The following is a 7,724-nucleotide window of genomic DNA, read 5'->3' as shown; positions in this document are numbered from 1 at the left end:
CAAGATTCGTTATAAGGTTTTCTACATTTATCAAAAAAAAAAAAATGTCTATAAGAAAGCCAAATTAAATTTATATGTGTCTTTGAAATTCTTATTTTTACGTCATTGGATATTCACTCGATTTCTCATGTGGCGATTTCCTTATTTTGTTGTAATTCAAAAACGAATAACTGTAAATACATGAAAATTTCACTGAATGTTTATATTAGCATTTTCTAAACACCATACAATTTTGAAAATATTTTGACTATTTTTGAGCTGTTTACGGACATTTTTAGTTTTCAATTTTTTTAGTTTTTTTTTTCTATAAATATCAATTAAGTTTTATCTGTTGGCCAAAAAGTGTAAAAATTTAATACAAGGCTCCTGATATATTGTTACAATAGCAATTGAAAAATATTAAAAATACATAGGCACAATTTTTTTTTATAAGCATTTAAAGATCGAATTTTGAAAAAATTTATCAAAATCTCGAAAATTATCAATCATTGTAGTTAATAATTTATAAAATGTTCAACTTTTATATCAAAGGATTGAAAATTTAAAACAAGATTCCACGTAAATATATAATTCTGTTACCAAAAATTCTAAGAAATACATAAGCACAGTTTATTTTTATAGTAATTTTAAGTTCAAATTTGGACGAAATTACATATTAAAAAACATGGAATAACTATTTTAGTTATTTTGTTGTGATTGTATAATATTATTTGTGGGTACTTGAAACTTCTAAAGTATACTATTATATATCTATGATAGCACTACGGTCTGTTGTTGATGTATAACGCGTTACCTAATGGATATTGTGATATGATTAATTTTAAAATTATTAATAATACTATAGATAAGTACGAGTATACCTATAATATGTATGTCTAATATCTAGACTGATACAAACCGTCTCCGCTCAGAATCGTTTTTCTTATACAGTGATATTATATCATTGAATTAAAATTTAATAATATCCATTATACAGTGACCCACTTGTAACCTACTGTACAGCAGAGCGACATCCATTTACCCACCTTTTTAAAACTACCTTTCAATTTATGATGAATAATTTATAATATGAAACTTTTTATATTTATCCATACAATTTGATTTATACCATGTTATTATCATTACACTAAAACTAAAAAGTAAATTACTATTTATATTACTAAGTTAAAGCAAAAGCCAAAAATATGATCTTCATTAAGGAACTTGAAAATTAAATATATATATTAAAATATATACATTATATAGGTATGTAAGCTTGTTTCTATTTTTTATATTAAATGATTTTTTGTGTAACTTTAATGTATTTTTCAAAACAAATTTAACATATTTATACATCAATTTTGATATATTTTCATTCATTTTTTCGGGACTTTTTTTCCGGGACTTTCCGATTACCATTAATACAGCCTACTCACCTGTGTTTATTCAGTTGCCTTCCGGCGTACGTAAGTTTTATCGTAAACGAAAAGGGCCCAGTAGGTAATTAATGGCCTCCTAATGGGTAGGTAATAATTACGTATAAGTGGTTTCAAACATTTTCAAATAATATCATGTATCAAAAAAAGTTTGAAATTTTGAAGTCAAAATGTATGACTTTTGTGCATTTATATTTGATACGATTAAACATTTAGATAATATACTATTTTGTGTTATGAATATTATAATCTAAACCAGACCTGAACCAGATTATAATAATTATACAATATTATATTGTTAGTGATCGCATTCAGTTGATTTCCAACACTCGTGTACTCGATTTATTTTTTCAAATTATTAGACAATTTTAAATGTTGAACAAGTTTTTAGAATGGATCAATACGTGAAATGCGAAAAATGATTAGTTAGTGAACACTTTGGAAAGCAACTATTATGCACAGGTGACTAATGTCTATGATTGGCTGTAAGTAAGCTGCGGCAAAAATTGACATTTTTCTAAAAGTCTATAATATGTAAAGTGCAGAAAAAAAAAATTAAACATTATACAACCTGCGACAAAACTGATAAGATACATTATACAAACTGCGGCAATTTATTTTATATACCTACTATAATATTATACTGTATACACATATCGATACGATAACATAAATTATGTAGGTATAGTAATGACAAGGTACTTGAATTATATATACCAGATACCAATGTATTTGTACCTACGTATATCTTTTAATTAATTATGTTGTGTTGCGTAAAAATTAGTAAGGGAAATCCAAATGATTTTTTTAAAGTCTTAGTACAACAATATACTAAATATTGATCCCTTTATTTGTGTATTGTGATAATAGCAGTATACTACTACTTAGTATAGCTTAAGTACAATTATAGTAGCTTAAGAAATTTAATATATAATTCAACATGGAACTTACAACAATGTTTAGCTAGAATGACAAACAGTTAATAGTGTTAAGCAAATTTAAATATAAATAAGAAATATTAAGTGGTTATTTAGGAATGTGCAAAAAAAAACGTGCATGACTTAATTGGTCTTAGGACAACGAAAATACATAATTTTATTTACCTACATAATAAGTAACACTATTGTTTAGGTATATTGTTTTAACGGAAACGGACAGGAGTGGAGTCCCCTAAAAGCGTTCATCACAAGTGTATAAATTATTATTCGTGTCCACTCGATAAAACAACTTTGTCGGCTTCAGAGAGTATTTATATATTTTATTGAAGGTCAAAGACTATACTAAAGGTACCTAATAGGTACATGGCTGGCGGCCACGAAATCAGCTGGTAGGCTGTATAGAAATGGCTCGTTAGTTTTGTTGAAAGTACAACACTGAGCTTTTCTATACTCGACGGACAAAAAAAAGGTGTCATTAGTAAATCATTAAAGTATATTACAGTAATACTAGCAACGCGTTTTCGTGAAAATTTCGTACAGAAAATTCAACGTTACTATAAGCGACGTGGTGTGTATAATATGATTTTATCTGTTTTTCCATATTAAACTATATACATAATATATGTATATACACACACACACAACATATTTTAAGACGTGATATCAACAAGTATATGAATGTACAGGTATATTGAAAATTAAAAAAAGGCAAACCGCCCCTAACCGCCACAAAAATATATCTAATCATATCTCAGCAAACTATATTAAACGTTTCTCGTCGGTTTATTGGAGGCGGGTTGCCTTTTTATAAAATTTACGTGAGAGGTACGATAATAGTTATAATATATTGTAGGCATCGGCGCCGCACCCCGTCGCTATGTTCGTATAATAATATAATATGGTATAAGGCGCAGGTGCAATAAACATGGTACAACGACGATACCTCTGGACCTGTCTACGGAGTACCTATATAGTGGCATGATCGAGGGTGAAAATCGTGGGATTTAAAAAGACCTTTGTTATATTATAGTATATAATAATATAGTATACTATACTGTAGACGCCGACGCCCTTCAGGTCGTAAATACGATTTCGTGTTTTTATCGTATCTACCTATACTTTTAAAATACGTACCGCATAATAATATAACTGAGCAGACGATATTATCTTCGGGTCGTTTACTTACACAGAATATATAATATAATAATATATGGCATACGGGTCATGGCATGAAGGGTAGTAAATCGCTGAACGCGTCGTATGTTGTATACTAGCTTAGACAATCATACAACTGTAAATTATGGTATATGTATTTATATATATATAAATATTATATTATATAGTATTAACGTATAAATATAATTTAGCGAATAAGTAAATTATTACACAGTCCAATGAAGCTAAAATGTGCTGAAGTGACACTTTAATATATTTTGTGCATATAACACCGCTACATGCGCAGGCACGGGGCAGTCCCGCTGTCGTCGTGGAACTCGACGGGAGCGTAGAGGTGTGACAGTTGTACGCGGATGTTTTATTTTATGATTGTTTTAAACTTGCATCAATAAAAGTGTTTCTGACCAAAAATTGTGTTTAAGTTTTATTTCAGGCTTTTGTGGTGAACAAAACTTTCAGAAAAGGTAGCAGGACACTGTAGTACTTACTTTCTCGTCCAGTACTCGTTATCGTGCACCATGGTCAGTCGAGAAAGAGTAATATTTTGTCTGGGTTAAAGATATCTCACCCTCGGACATCCAGTACTCGTTATCGTGGTCAGTTGTTCGAGAGTAAAGTAACCTTAGAGTTGTATAGTGTAAATCCTGTTGGACCTGTGTTTAATTATCCTTTTGTGCAGTAGGTACTCGTTATCTTGGTCACCAAAAAGGAGAATTTAAATAAGCTCATACAGCAGGTGTCGATGACTTACTCGTTTGACGGTTTGGGAATCGGAAACCGATATATATCTGTTATATACGTCAAGCCTTTGCGTGGCGTATACGACAGTATATACTTTTTTTTTATATTGTTCATATATTTTATTATAGTAACCATCCGACGTCGCCGACTTATATAATATATGCATATTAGAATTATATTTGTATAATATTATTATGTATACCTACAATGTAGTTATTGGTCGACTCTGACAATCTTCTTGTCGTAAATACGATTTTATGTTTTCATCGTAGGTACCTATCTATATTTTTAAAATGTATATATGGTATAGGTAATATATATGACATGATCGAGAGTGCACCTTACCATGGTAAATCGCCGTACTCGTTTTATTATACTTTTTTTTTATACTGTATATTATAATATGTATTAACCGGTCGACAGCGATGTCACCGAATTGTATAATAAACGCATTAGAATTATATTTGTATAATATTATCATGTACCTACTATGTAGTTATATCGGCCTAATCCGACGCCCCGTAGATCGTAATTAATACGATTTCCTATTTTCGTCGAACCTATAGGTACTCAGACTTTTAAAATAGGTACCGCATAATACAACTGAACAGACGATATTATCTTAGGTCGTTTACTTACACAGAATAAATTATAATATAATATATGACATTAACGAGAGTACAACTTATGGCTAAGTCAATGGTCTCACGCGTTTTATTATACTTTTTTTCATACTGTATAATATATTATGTAGAATAACCGGCCGACGCCGACTTATATAATATGCATTAGAATTATATTTCTATAATATTATTCTGTACTACGTAGTTATATCGGCCGACACTGACACCATGTTGATAGTAAATCCGCTTTTCTCGTCGTACTGAACGAGCAATTATTAACGTCTTTGCGTCCGTAAAGTAATGAGAACACGATATACAGATTAAACAAATGTACATTATCACCATATCATGCAGTTTATATATTATAGTCCCTAAGGAGAATGAGAGAAAGATTATTTTTATCATAAATATTCCCTCTCATTCTATCAGAGGTAAAATCATAATATTAAATATTTTTAAATCATATATTTTTTTTTTATATAATATGTTAAGGTAAAGGTACGAATATCGGTTAAACTTAACCTAACCTAACCGATAAATCCTAGGTTTTGCCGACAACTGTTGGTAAATGTCCGAAATTCGGACATTTACTAATTGATTTCTGATTCAAAAAATTGTCTGGTCAAACCCCGAATGATTTTTGTGGTTCGGAATTTTACAAACGAGATTTGGTAAATCTTAAGATAAACAATAAGTGTTAGCGAAAACTTAAAGTCCAAAATATTTTACCAATTATCTTATTGACTATTAATAAATATTATTATTACTTACTACATTAATGGCTAATATATTAAATAGGTACACACATTTATATTATTGTTATATATATTAATATTATGATAACAAATTTATATTATTATTACATATTATTACTGCAGACTGCTGCAGTGTTAGTATAATATTATAGCTACTATAGGTACCTACATTAATTACTAATTACTAGTATATTATTTTTATTATAATCAAATTATTTATTTGTAAATGCTTGGCTACTGTGGCATATTAATAAGATAATTGGTAAACAATTTCGGACTTTTACTAACACAGATTGTTTAAAGTATTTTTTTTTTGTTAAAATGAATAACTTTCAACGTCTGTTGATACATTTTTATGTTCAGTGGTTTTGTGGAAATATTTCCGATTATAATTTATTTGTATACCGTTATGCTTACATTTGGTCGATATTATATACTAGCTGATCTTGCATGCCGTTTACCATGGATTTACCTTTATTGCATTCCGTTAAATGTATAATCTTCAAAGATTTTGAAAAACCGTTATTTAGGGTTGTTTTAACTAAATTTAAAATACAGGCCTAAAATTATATACAATCATCATAATAACTATTTTATTTTCTGAAGTCAATGCCAACAACATATGACCAATAAAAATGTTAGTCAAATATATTCAACATTTATGTGTTCAAAAGTAAAAAGTAGCCTTTGACACACTACGAATCCATGCTGAAACTGTTAACGAAAATCGTATAAAAATGGATGGTAAAAAACGGTGGATTTACATAAGGATCATTAGTCTTAGCCCTTTAATTTAGTTGGTAATATATTTGTTAATTATAGATGTAGTACTCGACATAACCTGGATTAAAATGTATTTGTTTATTTTCTATCGTTTTCCGTTTTCTTTCAGTTTAAATAATTTATAGGTACTTAATACACACAATCACAATGACTAACTAATTTTATGACTTTCCACTTATAACCTGGAGACAGATTCATGAATGCTTAAAATTTGACGTAAATCCAATATCGTAAAGTTTGGTATTCGCTGACGAGTCATTATGTAGGTATACATCAAAAATACGGGCATGGAACAGTTGCGCCTATAACAAAATTTGTATTTTAGGGTCAGTATTCCAATTTTTTGAGCTGCTTAGATTTTAGGCCAGTATATAAATCGTGCTATTGAATAAAATAAATATTTCTAAGCTGCTATTTAGGGTCATGCTATCAACCATGAAAATAATCGGCAACGCTGGGTATTAACGAATTAAAAAGTGAAAGTCTAATTAAAAAATTAGGTTACATTAAATGTTACATTTAAATTTTAACTAATTTAAAATATAACAAGTTACGTTTTTTAGAAATAACTTGAACTCAACTTATTATGTTTTTATGAATTCATGGAATTACAGCAACAACTTGGCCCATCGGTACAAATAATGTAAACTCGTAGAAGCATAGTTCATATAATTAAATAAATAATTAAACAAGCTATTTAACAAAAATGTTGGACGAAGATTAATTTTTATTTTTAAATTAACCACCTGATATGTCCGGGCCGTAATAATCAATAAAATAAAGTTAGAAATTTTCTTGCAAAGAATATAATATAGGTACCACGTGTCTACGTATAGATTTTAATACAGGACATTTAAAGTTGTTAAGTCATAAACAAATAGTTTGTCAACTGTGTCACATGTCGTCGAAAATTATTTTTCACAATTATATTGCTTTTTGTGGAGATGTAAGCTGTTTTACCTACTGATTATTTTGTAATAATGAATTTGATTATTAATTATTGTAATATTTAGTATTGCTGTTAATGTTGACCATTATATGTACCTAAACAAATACATACAAATAGCTTAATTATTTTGTTGGATTTCATAATTTATTAAGGGCGTTGCATGCGGCGATTTGCTGTCTTTGTCTAACACACTAGTAACATAGGAATAACGACCTAAGCACCTGACAAAAATTAAGGTACTTCTAGTTGTTTGATTTAAAAAATGTAAAGATGTTTGAATTGGTATACAAGTTTACTCTGCATCGGTTGAAGCATTTTTTTAATATGTTTTAATACAATTTATA

Source organism: Acyrthosiphon pisum, chromosome X (genome assembly GCF_005508785.2).
Source record: "Acyrthosiphon pisum isolate AL4f chromosome X, pea_aphid_22Mar2018_4r6ur, whole genome shotgun sequence".
In the NCBI taxonomy this organism is placed as follows: domain Eukaryota; kingdom Metazoa; phylum Arthropoda; class Insecta; order Hemiptera; family Aphididae; genus Acyrthosiphon; species Acyrthosiphon pisum.
This window is presented reverse-complemented; position numbering follows the sequence as displayed.